Source organism: Octopus sinensis, linkage group LG12, assembly GCF_006345805.1.
Source record: "Octopus sinensis linkage group LG12, ASM634580v1, whole genome shotgun sequence".
NCBI lineage: Eukaryota > Metazoa > Mollusca > Cephalopoda > Octopoda > Octopodidae > Octopus > Octopus sinensis.
This window is the reverse complement of record NC_043008.1, coordinates 73497803-73517488: the sequence shown is the minus strand read 5'-3', so window position 1 is coordinate 73517488 and position 19686 is coordinate 73497803.

Genomic DNA, 19686 nt, shown 5'->3' with positions numbered 1-19686 from the left:
TTGACACCACAGTAAAACTGTGTAGCAAGCTCACGGATTGTGACACCACTGACCGAGCGAAAAATTTTGTACATTAGTTAGGAATGCATGTCAGCGATCATAGTTGAAGTTTTCTCACGGTGTAGCTCGTATTCAATGCCGGTTTCCAATCCTGTAAACTTCTTGCACATTGTTTGTTTTTAAACAGGATGTCGCTTTCTGTAGACCTCGGTGTGTTTGCTCCTCTACTTAGTCAAGAACACAATGACTACAAGTTAGAACTTACTACCTACAATGAAGAAGAAAAAATTAAGAAGTGTAACTATAGAACAAGAGTTACTCTGCCAAAATGCCCAACTTAAACGATTTGTGTCAGTAAAAAAGTTATAATTTCTTTTGCATTAATTTCTATATGTTAATATCAGTATCCGTGTCATTACACACACACACACACACTCATACACACACACACACACACACATACACACACACAAAGACACACACACACACATGTATACATATTTGCATAATGAGACTTATTACATTTTGACCTTTATCTCTCTTAGGTGTTCAACGAAAATAGCACGAGCGTAAACAGTTTGCTCATTACACCCACCTACCTCCAAAGAGAGTGTGAGAGAGAGAGGGGGAGACAGACAGACAGACAGATATGAAGAGAGTGGGAGAGAGAGAGACAGACAAACAGAGACAGACAGAAACTGTGAGAGGGACAGAAATGTTTATATATTTAAGAAGAAATATCAGCGAGAATAGATTAGAATTATTTCAGCATCCCGCTGTTAACAGAATGGTCATTCTGATAATGATTCCATCAATCATTTGAGAAATGGTAATTGCACAACTTTATCTGTGTCATAGTTTGAAAATAAGTTCCCAGAGACCTAAAGAATTAATTGTATTGACCATATATTTGTATGTATATGTATGTATGTATGTATGTATGTATGTATGTATGTATGTATGTATGTATGTATGAATGAATGTATGTATGCATGTATGTATGAATGAATGTATGTATGCATGTATGTATGCCTGCATGTATGGTGGAAATAAACGCGTTCTAGTACGTTCAATTATTAGACGTGTGGATATACTTACCAATGTGTTTCACATGGCTGAATAATAATTTCTTTAAATAATCTAACTTTCTTTCGACTAATTGAAATCTCAGTTGATCTATTCTCACGGGTGTTCGCAGCTTTTTTTTTTAAAGATTAGGAAAAATATTAGAGAAATTTCGTGTTTTAGTCTGGTCAGTGAGAAAGAGATCCATCTAGCCAGGATGAAGGCCACATAATTTAACAGTCGAATGTTTTCTCAGATAGGAAACTAATAAGGATGAAGTGGACTTGATGCTATTGGAAGTCTTTTATCTTCAAGCTTGATTAACAATATTTCTTAACTGGTGTTATCAAATTAACTGAAGCAATAGGTATCACACCACTGTACTTCCGTTAGGCAATATTGTTTCAGAAATAAAATATATCAGAAGCAACCATGTCACAGTCATTTTAAAGAAGTTCTGTGAATGGCAAAATCAATGATAAGTTTTATCGCAGAAGTTACGCAGAAGTTGCAAATGTCGCAAAAGGGGCATAAACATTCCCTCCTAGTTTCGAATATCAACAAGTCTTCGAAATGAGTCTTTATTTCCTATATTTAATGCGAGAATATGTCGAGCTATGAAATTATGCTATTTGTATTCTAAGTTGGAACTGTTTATATTATTATTCTCAATGGGAATTACTTATTGTTCACAGCGCTCCCCTAACTACGCTATCGTGCGCGGAGTCTGAGCCCCCCTTGTGTACTACAACAAAAGAGTTTGCTAGTTTAGCTTAAACACTATCTACTAACAGTTATCTATTTTTAACTAGATGGATTATTGTTTCTCAAGTTGTTTTTCTCTAGTCTTTATATTTTCCATCTACTTCATCTGTTGTTACTATAACAGCCCCTGTTCATATGAATCAGCTAATCATCTATAAACCCATCTAAATTTATTCAGTTCACTTTGTGTCTCTGCTCTAATAACAATTGTGCTTCACTGTCAAACCCTCAACACAACAAATCCTGATTGTTCTTACTCAAAATGCTACGCAATCTCACCCTCACAACTGAGATCATGTCCACCTTTTTCCCTGCAGACACCGACCATCAGCATTTAATTTCCAAATTTGTGGGGTATGTGTTAAGGCTTGAGTTATCACCTCATATTTCTATTGGTAACACCGTTAAACTGAGTTATTTGCTGTCGTAGCTATACGCTTCACACAACACAGTACTAAAGATGATTGGTTATATATTGATTCATCAATCTGTAAGGAAAAAACTAAAGATTCAATTAAGGTTACCTCAAAGAACACGCTATTTTAAAGATGATTCCGCCACAGGACAAAGCTATTTAAATGTTTATGTATGAACAAATACAAACATGTCTCACTAAAGAATATGTGTGGAAGGTATTGAAATTGAGAATTGTATGGTATGGAACCGATATCTATTTGTTACCACCTTGCAGAAATTACTGTAATATGACATCTAACCAAACCTATAATATACACTTATTGTAATGTATTTACACCAGCACATGTCCATCTTCAGAATCATTTCAATCTCAGAACAGTATTTGAATTGCCTGTACTCATTTTGATGAATTTATTTACTCTACAACCGCAATGTTTCTTTGGTTTGATGAACGCATTTGTATATTTCAAAATGAAAGTACAAATTAGACAGAGAGTGAGAGAGAGAGAGAGAGAGAGAGAGAGAGAGAAAGTCGGTGTATGAGAGAGAGAGAGAGAAAGAAAGAAAGAGAGGTGGGAAGAGAGCAATAGATGGAAAGAGAGTAAATGTTTTTGTTAGGAAGAGTTGTATAAGGGTACTGTGTGTGCCAAGAAGAGTGCGCGTGTGAAAAGTGTATGTATGTGAGAGCAATATGTCTGCTTATGTGTATATATGTGAGACAGGCAAAACATATATATGAGGTGAAGAGTGCGGATGTGAGAAAGATAGTGCGTATGTGTATGTACATGTGTGAGAGGGAGAGAGAGATTATTTGTGAGAGAGAAAAAAATGTGTGTTCATTTGCGCGTGTGTGTGTATAATAGTATGCCTGAGTAAGACGTATGTATGTATATGTAAGAGAATGTGTGTGAGAGAGGTATATCTGCTTATGTGAACTCATGTGTGTGTGTGGCTTCGACACAATTGGTCGATCGGCAACGTGTGCATCCTGAAATGTTTACTAATAAGCAGGAGAAATTAAAGTCAATTCGGACTATTAAGAAACTCAAGGCTGTTCACTTAAAACTATTCTGCACAATCTAAAGTACGATACCCTATTCGGCACATCATCAGTAGTTACTGAAGCAAAACAAAGGATTTGTCTCGTCTCTGCACGTTTTATTTCTATAATACTTCCAATCTAAATCTGAAGGACGTTTCCACAACCTCTTCACCCCATGTGACTTTTAAACAGTAAAATTCCAAAAATTAGTATAAAAGAAATCAATTGATTCACTACCCTGACATTGCTTTACGATAATTCATATCTTCTGCTTAAACACAATGACACAATTCTTAAGAGAGTGGATATCCTTTATTTAATCAACACTATTATATCATCAATATTTACTAATTCCTATAGATTTGAAAAGCAACGTTGAACATGGTGGATTTAAACAGCTGAACAAATATAAAACACTTCGAGCACACACTGCCCTTAAATTTTTCTATAAACAATATGTTATTTCATTAGCCGAAGATCAAAGAGTCACCTTCTTCTAGGATATGAATATAAAAAAATCACGTCCCTAATTTTTCTAGAAATAGTGTTATTAGTGAAGTAATATAAGAGCAATCGGAAGCAAAACTTTATCCTTTAGTCAACACTATAATGTTCACCCTTCATATAAACTACAACAGTGTGCAAGCACTTGGCTTAGTGATTAGAGTCACGATCGTAGAGTCATGAATTCGAAATCCGGCAGCGAGTTTTGTCGTTAAGCAAGACACTTAATTTCTCTTTGATCTAATATACTCAACTGACAAAAATAAGTTGCACCTGTAATTCGAAGGGGCTGCGTTGATATATTATGTGTCACGCTGAATCATACTGAGAACTACGTTAAGTGTACACGTGTCTATGAAGCGCTCAGCCACTTAAAAGTTAATTGACAAGCTCGTTGTTCGGCTGACCAAATCAGCTGGAACACTCGTCATTGTAACAGACGGAGAGCCAAGCCAATACTATCATTTCAATAATCTTACTAAAAACGCATCGAATTATTAAAGAGAAAAGTGGAATGGAATGCTGTAGTGTCAGTATTTCTGCAGGCATTATATGAGAAAGTGCAAAGAAATAACGTTAACCAGGAATCAAGATTGCGCGTTTGGTACACTAGATGCAAGCAAAACGAAGATGTGATCAGTACCTGTAGAAAAGGTGTAGCATTATATACATACCGAATACTGGGTTTTTCGTTTGTATCTTCACAATATTTCAATAATTGTGAAAAAAGTATTGTCACCGTCCCAGTGAAAGAAATAGATAGGTGTAAGACAAGGAAAATTTTCCAAGCAAAAGCGAAACCGACTCTCAAACTCAGCTTTCGGGAAGCTTACCCTAACCTACAATTAGATGCTGCCATTAATATAAACCATATAAATTTAACATATTCAAATGGATCGATCAATGTTTGATCATTTTCATCAGCAACTAAATTTTAGGAAAAGCTGAATATTGCCAAACTTATATGAGTAAGCCAAATCTCACCTAACATCATAAATGAAACACTCGCATATTACAGATTGGCACCAAAGCGGTGCCTGAAATCAGATAACTACAATTTATTAGGAGACCAATAAGAAAGATTGATTTTTTTTCTTCACCATCAAGAACATTAGTTGAAGAACTCAGAATGTGTCAAATGATTGGAAACATTCTTCAAAAGAAACTAATACCCATATAAGGTCAACTAAGGTTTATCTGTTATCTAAGGTTCGTCCATTAAATACTGTTTATACTTTTCCCTTGCGATGTCGTATGTTCTCACAGGCCATTGTCTTGGTTATTTCTTTCTCGTGTTGAAATAATTTAACCAAATAATGGTTTCCAGCTTAGTTTATTGGCCTTGCTGAGAATTAAGTAGTTCCGGTTATGCCAGAGTAGAATTTGAGATCAATTTCGAGTGATACCCATTTAGTCCTCATTTACAGCTTCAGTACAAAAAAGTTATTATTTCATGTGAGAAAAAATGCATTTCCAGCAGACTGAATCGGGTGTATTTAACAGACGAAAACAGGAAAGCAACTATCTAGTGAAATGGATAAAGGAAAGTTTTTTCATAGCTAGTAATATCAGAAGCCATTTCATAACAGTTAAATGGATTGTTCTTTAATCTTCGGCTACATTCGAGTACAAATGCACAGCAATTTGTGCTTCTTTGTGTAAACATGTATGAATATTTACAAGCATACATGCCTTCATGCCTATATATATATATATATATAGTGTACTGTTCCGTGATGGTAATAGTTTCTCAGAGATTAATATTATCTAATAAACACAATATATGCTTTTATGTACTACTTTTAGTTTCATATGCTGAAAATATGCCAAACCGTGTTTTATGCATGTGGGCAGTGTCTGATGATTGTACTGGGACACCAGACGAATAAAACAACGGTTTGCATGTTCTCAGAACATGAAACTAATAGTAGAACATAAAATCCTATATTGAGTTTATTAAATTTTATATATATATATATAACGAATGCAACTGCTTGGAAGATAAACCTTAATTAGGCATTCATAGTTTGTAATATAGTGTCAAAATTTACGTTGCTCGAAACGTAAAACATCAGTTATAAAAGTTGATAAAATTAAAGGGAAACAATTGATAAAATATTGATAAAAATACATTAAAATTGCCAGAAAATAAATAATACAAGCAAGATTAATATAACAAATTGAGTTAAATTATGTAAGTCTGCACAAACGCTCTTTTGAATAGCGGTACCATGTATAATGCTGCATGTGTTGTTAGACTTATTTATATATTAATTCTTGTGTGTCACTGTCACCTTTCGTTTTCTTTGAACAAACTTAGACTATCGTATCTAGCAGATATTTTCATTTCCTCTATCAATATGGAGTCGACTTTATTTTTCGGTTGTGGTAACGTTTTATGTTCAAGACCCCTTTCCTTGTAACTGTAAGGACTTTGAAAGCACTCACTATGCCAAATTTACGATTTAATAGTGAGTGTTCTAAAATTTGGAATCAAATTTCCAGTGCCTCAGCCTTCCCTTAATATTGCCTTTGCAACACAACAGTAGTCTCCTTCATTACGTGCCCCGTAACAGCACGTTTGCGCACGCAACAAGAAGATTTTCATGATACAGTTTTCAAGAACGTTCCCGTGTGGTGGTTTATTATACCATGAAATGTTACGTATTGGCCGTCGAGAAAGTAAATCCTAGTACTGTGTCCACATTTCACATTGTTACAATGATGAATCTGGATCTTCACTTTAAGTGAAAAATGATATCTTCCGAAGTAATACTGTAATAAATCTTCTTCCAAAAGTTATGCTGAGTTCCAAATGGTGACTACTGAAAGAAGTGTGGACTTCTAGAATTAGTACTGGTTCTTTAAAGAATTCTTGCCTGCCAAGAGAAATGCTAGCTAAATTGTGAACTAGTAGAGAATTGCAAGAATTTCAGTATTTGTCTTCGATCAATTTGAAACTTTTTTTTGTTTGAATGTATTTGTTTTTCTTTTGTTAAACATAAGTAGCAGCGATGTAATATTGACGATAACAGAAGTCATATACCACACCTTAAAACCCATTTTATTTTCATAAAACCATTAATATATTTAAAAAATATTAAATCATATGTCTTTATACCAGAATACTGAATATTCTATGCTATGGTTTCGAAATTTCTTTACTCAAACCCGTTGTTTTTGGTGTTTGTTTACTGGCTTTAACTCTACAACTAATATAAATCAGATATTATTTTAGTACATAGAAACTGATAATAAAATAAATCCTGAGAAATTGCCTACTTGAAATTTTGCAATAAATATCTTATTTGGAAAATAGCATTGCCCGGAGCAAATCAAGGCTGAATATAAACAATTAGTTGTCTAATTAATCTGATCAACAATCACAGTTAGACAACTAATTAACCTCACTTGAAAAAAGAATCAAGAAACTCAATTAGCTAAGGTCAGCTAAAGTTAACCTGTTTTAATATAGAGAGAATACATAATTGGAATTGCTTGGAATATCTCGCTAATTTAGATGTAGGTCATTATACGTTGTTGAACATACCTACCATTACTTCTTTAGAATACAGTGGAATATCTGCATAAATATGTTGGATTAGCAAATGTGTTGCTTCCCTCTTCTTGGATTCTTTGGTGGTTGTTTCGTTTGTTTTCTCAAAAATTGTGTAACTAATTACCAGAAATGTTTTAGTAACATTGAGCAACACGTGACTGAAGCTTATTGATAAGAGAAACCAGTGTAACCAAATAGTGCCAGGTGACATAACTTGAGGTCAACCTTTTCAAACATATCACCGTTGACACTCTATAATAGCCATGGCCTAACATTTAATTGATAATTAGCTCCGTTCATCTGGATAAAAATTTATATTGTAAGTTACAAACAATAGTTCGAAGCTACAGCAGCAGTATTAAATATTTTGTTAGTTTGCTATGCTGTGTTCAACAAATTTTGTGATCAGTGTACCTTCGAAAAATGACCTTTGCGACGTTGTTTTTCTCTTCATGATGACTTAGTTATATTCTTGGTATAATTCTTACCATGATTCTTAATGATTTTACTAAATTGCTGAAAGTATGGGAGTCTAAATGATGTCATATTCGCTTTTTCCTGTAATTTGAAGGATATCTAAATAAATGTAAACTTCTGACAAAATAAAGTTTGGTTTTTATTCTCTGGTTAAACATTATTGTTACCGTTGTATTTCGAGATAGTCATTTTATTTATTAATTATTTATTGCCAAATAAACGCACGCACTATATATATTTTTCTTCACTCGTTTATTATTGTTCATATTTTATTATTTTAATTCATGTCCATTGTCTGTGTGTGTTTATGTGTGTGCATAGGTTCGCTTGGTATGGATCCATGCCCTTTATATAGTTTTATTTATATATTTTATCTATCTCTGTTTTACATTTATCATAGGTATGCGGCAGATATATTTGTTTATTTATCTATTTATATATTTACTTATTTACTTTTGTTTATGCATCTATCTCTATTTCTCATAAGTGCCACAGGCATGTGCATATATATCTATTGTGTGTGTATTATCTTGTATGTTTCTGTGTATTATTTACGGGTTTTCCCTTCTTTTCCCCTTTTCCCTCTCGCTTTACATTCCTACTTTCTTTGGTCAGGTGGTGTTGTGTTTTCCATTCATGTTTTCTATTGAGGCTCGGTTTGTCGACTGTTATGTAGTCTAAGTGTCGTGTCAGTTCTATGTGTCGATAGTACTTTAGCCTCTATACTGTTAATCGATCCGCCATGTTCTGCCTGAGCATGTTGGTAGAGCACTGACGTGCTTTTCCCTTCTTTGAGGACTCGCCAATGCTCTCCTATACTGCGCGCAGTCTCTCCTATGTAGGTAGTTGTCATGTTTCTGCACCGTCCCTCAGAACATCTTAAGCTGTTCACTATATTTCTAACCTTACAGTTAATTTGTGGGTTAATAAAATAATAAAATAGGAAAATAAGAACAGTAATAAGCAATAGAAGAAAAAATATACAGTGCATGTGTTTATTTGGAAAAATAAGTACAATGACTGTCCCGAAATACAACAATATCTGCTTCAACACACGATTTCAAATCAGGAATCTTGCAAAAGTGATTTGATAAACGTATTATTGTTACATTTTTGTATATTTAAGGAGGTGTAATCCTGTACAGAAGTACATTTGGTCGTGTTTGTTTTACTGGTGTTTTCTAATTCTAATGTGTGTCCTGACCGATAATATTGCCATTGCTGTTGTTTAGTTCCTATGTAGACAGAATTACAGAATATTGTAGCTACTGTTGTTGTCTGGTTCCTATGAAGGCTCTGATAGAAATACCTCAAAATTCAAAGATGTTCTAACTATAATCATCTCCTCTTTCCATGCTTAATGTATCTACGCTCGTTTATAACAGTGTAGTAATAAATGCTGTAATATAGTACTTAGGTTTTGCAGTCGGTGCAACATCGAATCTCCCTCGTTGATTCAAATGCATTACCTATAATTGATTCCAAGATGCATAGTAACTTATTTTATGATTTCCAAATAAAAGCTAAAGCATAGAACCAGCGAGTTTTGAACTGAGATTGTGAAGACAAAGACCTAAATGCACTAAATTGGTTTAGTTCTATGCTTGGCTGTTTCTAGCTGTGCACCACCTCACCGCTTCCTTTTATATTGCTGGGCTTATTATTCTGCATCGTTTTCATTTCAATAAAGATAACCTTGCATCAGTTTGCTGGCAAAAACTGTGTGCTGTGCACTCAAATTAAACTGGCGATATTTTTCTATGAAATATTTTGGCCTCGAACTGAACTAAATGTATGTAAAGGATGTGATAAGAAGAATGGTAGACAATGAAAGCATAAAGAATGTTGATTCGCCGAACTTCAGGAAGTGAATCAGTATTTCGCTTATGCAAAGACTGTATTGACAATGTAACTAAAATATAGAACAGCTAACCTACAGCGATATGATATTGTAATCTGATTATATAAATTTGATTAGTCAGTTGGGGAGAGTAACTCAGCCCTTGGGAATTAGATGCTACAATATGTTTGCGTTGATGGTGGAATGTTGGTTCAGTAAGTAATATTCCTTAATGATGTGGTTTTGTGGAGAAAATAATAGAGTAATTAGATGAGAAGAGCGTCTAATAAATTTGCGAAAAATAACGACTGCAGATTGTTTGCCAACTATCATATAAGAAAAATCATTCCTTACAATGTTTTCATTATGTTGAACTTAGCAACTATGAAGACTTTCGGTAACACGTCTGGAATTTTTAACACGTTTTCACCTTTTGATCTGCCGATAGTCTATAGTTTTATATCACTTGGGTCTAGCTGCACATGAATAGAAATGATAAATTTAGTATTATATAGGTAATTCTCATATTTTCTCTGTCCTTCTTTCTCTCTCTCCCTCTCTTTCTCTCTCCCTCTCTTTCTCTCTCCCTCCCTCTACAAACATTCATGTGATACTACACTCACAACTGCATTCCTTCAAACGTCGTCAATATTTGCTTTTTGCTTGACCAAATCAGATGGCTGATAGACATAAACTTTTCAGTTCTTCTTCGTGCAGCAAAGACAAGAAGTTATTCTTTGGGGACAGACTTCTTCCGAATGATTGCAATAAAGCAAAGCCCATTTGCGACACCAAAAGAGTGTGATGGAATTGACAGTTTATGTGTACTTCCCAAAATAGAAGTGTTTTTTTTCTGACTGCCTTTTAGAAAGACCTTCCTATTCCATTCCAAACAATCTGCACTTACTACTGTTACCTCAATATATTACGTCGGTCATTTCTATAACACTGCAACATTTACTATCCCATTGTTTTCACCACTATACCACCGCAGAGGCTACCATCCAAACGTCTTCTATATTTGTGTAAAGCAACCAATTCAATTACGCTTCATTTAGGTTACTACTAGGTTACTAATCGTTACTGACAATTTCATACATGTAAATTCTGAGCACCACCATTTTATTTAGTGTAAGTATATAGGTTACTACTGGTTCCCGACATATGATACACGTAATCATCGGTTACAAACAAACCCTTTATATGACAAATAAATACCAACAAGCATAAGTATAAACCCTGCTTACTAATATTTAATAGCTATAGGTGGCGAGCAGGCAGAATCATTAGCACTCTGTGGGAAACACTTAGTGGCATTTCGTCAGTTTTTAGGATTTGAGTGCAAATGTAGCCGGAGTTGACCTAATCTTTCATCCTTTGGGAGTCGATAAAATAAGTAACAACTGAGTACTGGAGTCGATCGAATCGACTTAGCCCCACCCTAAAAATTGCTGGCCTTGTGCCAAAATTTGAAACCAATATTTCATGGTAGTGCTTTTGGTTTATCAACTCTTATAGTTATCACCACTGGCTGATAGCATTTCATAGATATCACTACTTGATTACAACCCTCTCATTATGTAAGCACTAACTGCCAACTTTGTCTAAATATTATCATGAGTTATCAGTCCTCCATGCATCTAATCTCAGCTTACAAGCACTTCACACAGATAACCACCGGTTATGAATATTTCCTGCAGGTAACTATAGTTAAATAAAATAACATTTTATTGCAATTTGTGAACAAAAACGTTGTTACTTTAAAGTTTAGAGTGTTAGCCACAGTATTCTTTCTGATCAATCAATTTCTTGCGGTGAACTTGACAAGAGTGTGTCCTTAACTCAGTTAAAGCAAATATTGCAAGTCAGTTTATTTCTAAAGTACTGGTTTTCCAGTTTATCCAACCGATATTCTGTATCTTTCATACATGTAGCTGGTGGGTATCAACACTTCTGACATCTTGTTCTAAATGGAATGGGTATTATAAAACTGTAAATCCGTGTTTCTTGCACGGATGACTCTTCATGCATTATTTTGTGGTGGAACAAGTTACGCTGTTGGACGATAGCAGGACACGAAATTACTTTACTTAGCCGTCTATTGTTATACACTCAATTTAAAGGTCGTCGTACAAATACTATTACTGCAGCCGTTACCACCATCACTATAACACCCAACACCACCACCGCCACTACTACTACTACTACTACTACAGCACAACTCTACATTACTCATGGCACCACATTTCGCAAGACATTATGCTGACCTCAAGGCGGTTCTCCTGTTATATCAAAAAACAACTATTTATCTTGGGGCGAGATATATATTTAACTTGTTTTACCTAATAGACAACTATGTGCTGTGTAGTTTATTCTGTGTTCTTTCAATGAGCCCAAAGAGAGATTTTTTCTAGCAAAATATTTGAATATAGAAGTTTATCATAAAAATGCCTGCTTCTAAACGTATGCAAATTTGTTTGATACGTTATATGTATACATGTGCGCGTCTGTATATGTTTGCGTGAAAGTTTGTATATCTATCTATTCCCCATCTCTAAAACACACGTATATATGCATGACTGTGTGTGTGCACGCGCGCGTGTGTGTGTGTGTGTGTGTGCACACATATACGCAACAACAATCAGTTGTGAAGCATATTGTTCTGCAAATTTCGAGTACGTTTCGATACGTGACCCTTTAGTTTACTGACGGGATAAGACAGGTATGTAAAGGTTTTAATTCCCTTGATCTGATGGATGCACTATAGATTCTGAAAGAACTGACGTTTGTAAATATCAATGGTTAAAATCATGGAAAAGCTTATATAACTTTTTATATACTAATGATTTGTAGAGGCAAAATACAATAGCACCTCACTCCAAATATTAGGGTATTAAAAATTCTGGATCTGACCTTATAACGCAATTACCTTCCCCACTCACCTTCACTATCAACATAAGGATATCCTAATGTCCAAATACTTGGTGATAAAGAAAGAATGTACAATAACTATTCCAAATTATGACACATAAAGTTTTTTAAACCATACTAAAAACTCAGTATAAATGCAAACACGATGTAACGAGCTTTCAGAATGTAAATAAAAGGCTGAGTACATTACCCCACACCCCACATGCTAAAATATCCTGTAGCGATTTTTAAAAATCGCTAGGCTAATTTCTATCCAAACTTAAATGTGATTTCGAAGTATATCGCAAACACATTCTCGACACAGTTGTACTTTGAAATAGAAGGAATGGAACTGCAGTGCAGACATTTAATCAGTTATTTCTACTCTTCCTCACCTACTGAGAGTCTTACTGGACCCCAGGAGAAGATTTATCGCAATTAACAAACCATGACAGGTTCATAATGCAGGCATTTTTATGATAAACTTCTATATTCAAATATTTTGCTAGAAAAAATCCTATTGGGTCAAAATGAGTGTGTTTCCTTGTATCTATACGGACTATAACGGAACTGAAGAATTCAGTCTCGGAAGAAAGTTCATCACTGATAACCTTAGAATGCGTACTACTCCTCATAGCTCTGCCTGTATTCTTTGATTGGATATAGAGAGGGTTGATATCTTTGCTGAATCATACAACATGAATGACCAAGCGTCTCACAGACATTATAGAAAAGAATTAATATTTATACTCAAGATATTTCTTTTATATATATCCACTAGCACCACATTGATAATATACAGCATTTTACATAAAACATTAGATTTAAACACAAGTAAACATTGCGGTTGCAGACGATAGTGTTTGCAAAAGCAGCAAGTAAGGGTGATGGCAACTACGATATTATCTGATCCAGAGTTTTGTAAAATTAATGCAATGGGGATAGGAGTAGATCTTATCGTTGTAGCCACATAATGAAGCCATTAAAAGAAAGGCTCAGAACTTGACAACTCTGTTGCCATTTTGAAGCGCAGCGTACATGGATATCATATTGTTATAATGTGTTAGTATTTACATTATTTACATTTGACGGATATTTGTCCTTATCTTATTTGTTGTTAAAACAACGTTTCGGCTGATGTACCCTCCAGCCTTCGTCAGGTTTCTTGGGGTAATTTCAAACCTGGGTTTTCATCCCTAAGGTATTTTTCGATGCTATTATTATTATTATTATTATTATTATTATTATTATTATTATTATTATTATTATTATTCAGTAGTTTTATTTTTATAGCGTGCTTTCATTTCACTACCGAGCGCAGATCTGTGTGCCTTGGGTATGTGTTGTGGTTTGCTGTGATGTTCTTATGGTTACTGTGTTGAAAGTGTTTTGCGTAGGATGTGTGCAGTACCCAGTAGTGCAATTTTCTGAATGTTATATATATTTGTAAGTTCTGGTGTTTTTGTTATGTATTTGTCTGAATATTTTTTTTATCATACTTAATGCGCCTACTATGATAGGAATTGTTTCTGTTTTTAGATTCCACATTCGAGTTACCTCTATTTCCAGGTCTTTGTATTTTGAAAGTTTCTCCATTTCTTTTAGAGACACATTGTCAGATGCTGGTATTGATTGATACATCAATTAGAAAGCTTTTTCCTCTTGATGAACTCTGACAACTATATCTGGCCTATTGGCCGTAATTTCTCTATCTCTGTGTATTGGCATATCCCAGAGTATGGTTGCTTTCTCGTTTCCTGTGACCTTTTATGGCTTGTGCCTATACCATCAATTTTCTGTTGTTATTCCATAGTGTTGGCATAGATTCCTGTGTATGTAGGTCCCAACTCTGTCGTGTCTGTGAATATATTCCTTTTTAGCCAGGACTGGGCAGCCAGAGATGATATGATTTATTGATTGTTGTCCATCCACATATTCTGCAGTTACTTGTTATGTTTGTTTTCATTACATGTTTTTGGTAATTTCTGGTGAGTAGGCTTTGCTCTTGTGCTGCAATTAAAAATCCTTCAGCCTCTGCTTTGAATCCTGAGCTTCTCCACCATTGCTGGGATTTTTCTCTGTCTATTTCGTTTGCATTTAGTTTAGCCCGGTAATTGCCATGAAGGGGCTTTTCTTGCCTTCGTTTTATAATGGTCCGTTGATAATCTAGTTTTAGTTTGGATTTCATTTGTTTTATAGCTTTTGTTGTGTTTTCTTCTTCTTCTTCTTCTTCTTCTTCTTCTTCTTCTTCTTCTTCTTCTTCTCCTCCTCCTTCTTCTTCTTCTTCTTCTTCTTCTTCTTCTTCATATTTGTTATGTAGTATGATTTCTTGTTCGTAATTGTCAGCTTCTTTAAATACTGAGAGCAAATTTTTGTTTTGCTCGTGTTTTGTGGCTATTTATATTAGTTTTCCTTGCTTCTGAAATAGGTATTTTTGCAGTCCTATGGTAGTTGATTTATAATAGTTTTCCAGCTGTATAAGGCCTCTACCACCTCCTATACGTTGTATATATAGCCTTTCTATGTCAGATTTTGGGTGGTGTATTATTATTATTATTGTTATTATTATTATTATTATTATTATTATTATTATGTTTCAGGTCACTGCCTGGAATCGAACTCGGAATCAAGGGTTAGTACCCCGCTCTCTTGACCTGAATGATAATAGTAATAATAATAATAATGATAATAATAATAATAATAATAATAATAATAATAATAATAATAATAATAATAATAATAATAAAATAATGATATTAATAATAATAATAATAATAACAATAAAAATAGCATCGAAAAATAACTTCGGAATGAGAACCCAGGTTCGAAATTTCCCCAAGACACCTGACAAAGTCTGGAGGGTATATCAGCCAAAACGTGTTAGCAACAAACAAGATGAGGACAAATATCCGTCAAATGTCAACAATGTAAAAACTGTACATAATTCCTCATCTCTTCAATATAGAACTGTGTTAGATTTTGTTTCGATACAAATTTGGCTCCCATGTAAAGTACAAGGTTCAAGGACTGCTGAGAGGCTTCTTTGATTACTAGTAATTACGATTTCGTTATCAGTTCCATTGTGAAGGTTGTCTTTGAACGTTATGGAGGGAGGTGATTCGGAAGGATGTTTACTGTGGATACTTCTGATAACCAAAATAAGTTCCTAAAGACGTTACAATTCTCAAAACTTCACTACAAACAAAAGGAGAGAAAATATATATCCGATACAGTTCTCTATGATCTCTGCCACAACAAAATAGGAGCCGTCAGGGATTCCAAAAATGGTAAATATAGATTGTCTGTTAATTTATGCAGGAAAACTTTTTCAGTATTTAGTTTAATTGTATTCTATGTCTATAGAGTCTTAAAATAATAGTTCTTGATTTCTAAAGATGCAAAATTATGTAAATTTCAGCACTTTGCGAATTTTACATTTTGGTGTAGAATTACAGCTAATAAGACCCCGTGATACATGAAAAAATGATTCTAAAATTGTTCTTATATTGCTCATTTTAAAAGTATTTTGTGTGCCAAATCTTTTGTCTGCTCTCGGTTTCTTTGAATGTTTAATTTTGACGAAGAATGTTAACGAGAAAGCTAATTTACATCAATTAGAAAGCTGCTTGCTTTATTGAATAGGAAAAAGATAATGATAATTGAGTACTGTTAAGTCAACTGGTGGTTTAGAAATAAACAAAGATAAAGAATAATTACAAGTAATAATAATATAGAAAATCTCTGACGACAATTTCACTTAAATTACATTGTTTTATCTGAAGTCTATCTTGTAGAAGCTCTCTTCTGAAAGTGTTTTACTTTAAAACTGAATCATCTCACAATTTATTTTAGGAAATATGTGGAAATATGTATATCTATTACTGGATATTGCAAAACATTTAAAGTAAATTTATTTCAGTAATAATATAATATTGAGTGTATATAACTATATATATATATATATATATATATATATATTATATATATATATATATATATATATTATATATATATATATAATATATATATATACACACACACTTCTCATTGTATATATGCGTATATATTTATAGTTTAGTATTGTGTTTAACAACGCTGGTAATAATATACACACGCTCTAGTTCAAAATCACTTCTTTATTGTTAGTCAATCAGTTGAGCATATATCCAAATAACGTTTGTTTAATGTCTTGACAAAAGAATGGATCGGTTGTTTGTGAAATTTCTTTCGTCATTATTCACAACCTCATCAATGATATATCCTCTTTCTTCATCTATAAGTGAATTGGCTAGATATTTAACTGATTGACTAACAATTAAAAAGTTGTTATTGGACCAGTGCGTGTGTCAATTATTATTCGCGTAATGACCCTTCAAAAAACACAAGATTTGTCTCAACACACGAATTCACATCATGAAACTTGCTAACCAAATAGAAAAGCTAAATATGTATCTTTTATCATTTCTCTTCTACCTGCTTCAGTCATTTGACTGCGGCTATGCTGGAGTACCGTCTTGACGAATTTTAGCCGAATAAATTGGCCCCGGTTCTTAAATTTTTTAATCTGGCATTTAACTATTCTATCAGAAATCTTGTCGAACTGCTAGTTGTAAATACGTGAATAAACCATCACCTGTTTCAAGCGGCAGACATACACACATGCACACACACATAAATAAATGAATATATGTACACACACACATGCAGATATATATATGTATATATGTATATATATATATATATATATATATATATGTATGTATGTATGTGTGTGTGTGTGTACGTATACGTATATGTATGTATATATCTTATATATATATACATATATATATACACCAACGACAAGCTTCTTTCAGTTTCCGTTTAGAAATCCACTCCAGAGTTTTTAGTCGACCCGATGTTATAGTAGAAGACACTTGCTGAAGGTGTAATACAATGGGACTGAACTCAGAATCATGTTGTAGAGAAGCAAGCATTTTACCACATAGCCCCACCAGCATATATATATATATAGAGAGAGAGAGAGGGGGGGGAGAGATAGAAAGAAATTGATATATAGAAAAGTAAATAGATAGACAGATAGATAGATAGATAGATAGATAGATAGATAGATAGATAGATAGATAGATAGATAGATAGATAGATAGATAGATAGATAGTTAGATAGATAGATAGATAGATAGTTAGATAGATAGATAGATAGATAGATAGATAGATAGATAGATAGATAGATAGATAGATAGATAGATAGATAGATAGATAGATAGATAGATAGATAGATAGATAGATAGATAGATAGATAGGTAATGACACTAAACCATCGAATGTCACATGAATTTAATATGCTTGATCAAGTAGAAAATGTAGCATTACCGTGTGATAGTGTGTGTTTGTTTGGGCGGGCATGTGTGTGTACGTGCGTTTGCGTGAGTGCACGAGTGTGTAAAATTGTAAGATTTTACGATTAGTGGATCGGGAATTCTTTGGTCTGGCTCAGTAAAAGCAATGGTTGCGCCTATATCTTAGGTCCTGCAACTCAGGTGGTATTGATGTTATTATTATAATATTGCTCACTGTTACGTAATCAGATCCTTGCATATATATGCAATCAAGGAATATTTCTGCAGATGTGTTCAATCATAAGATATATCCACCATATCATTAACTATAGATTACAAGTGCTCATAGGCATCTAATCAATGAATATCAATACATCGAAGTGTTTAATCAAGAAACATCAATATATTTATGTGCGTAATCAGGAATTGTCATTGTCTTAGTATTTTTAATCAAGGACCAACATTTCGAATGAATTTGTTTTCAATAATTTTATTGAAAGATTTCATGTTTGAAATTCTAAATACATAAAATTTTTGATGAGTCTTCAAACAAAATCCGAATACAAACTAGAATCGATATTCATTAAAAACAAAGATTATTTCAATAGGAAAAGAACAAAAAGTTGTTACGTTTACTATTTTAAAATGTATTAAATGTTTCGATTACATTTCATTAAGTCTTTTAAAATTTATTTTATAGTTTTAGGAATATGTTGTATAAATATGGCGTTGCGGCCACGGCTCCTGGCTGAAACCAGTAAAACTAAACATTTGTTAAAGATGTCGTGACCTTTTATATATTTCTTAACACACCTTTTGGTATCCATTGTATTCTTTAATACAATTACTGTATCTTTTAATTTCATATTTATCAAATTCAGATGTCTTTTTGATGTGTTGTTATATTATGCAAGTTAGTGGTGTGGTAAGCAGATCAATTATATTTTATGAAAGAAAGAAGCATAATTTACCATTTCTGGTCAGAGATAAATGCAAATTGATATAATTTCTTGCTAGGAAAAACTGGATGGCAACTATCTAATATCCAAATTTAACAGAGCGAAGAGAAAATAATAGTTAACGATGATCTGTGACTTTGACCAATATCAATCACATGACAAAATATTACCGCAATTTCTTTACCTATATAAATTCTTTGCAGAAAGAATTAATCACCCTTTAATTGGTCTACTGCAATTCATCCCACGTCTTAATGTACTTTGTGGAAAGGTGGGGTGGTTGATCTTCAGATTATCAACTTAAGAGCTTGGATAGTTCGTATTCAGAACAGTTTCCGTAATCGAGTAGTTTAACACTTGCTTCACCACTCTGTCACGCAGCAAAAAGATACTAAAAGAGCAGTTACAGAACAACCTTAGTTTAGCTCGTTGATATATGCTGCAAATATTAGATTGTAGTTCTGAGTTCAATTCGAAATATAAACAAACAGAATATAATACGGTCCTCAACCAAAATCCTTCTTTTATTGGATCGGCAAGAGTATGTAATAATTGAACAGCAACTTTTTCTTATTTCTATCTTCACACGAACACTTTTTTTAAAATTAGCTATCAGATACAAATCTCTTTGTCGAATCAGTTCGCCTCTTCAGTTGTCATAGTTTTTAAGGGATAACCCATGGAAAGCAAATTCATTGTATCTTCAATTATCAAAATCTTTTAAAGAGGAAACTATGTTGTACACATTTCTGCCTACGTTTAGCTGTCAATCTAGCAATGGGTATCCTAAGTGGTACAAATCCCTTTGT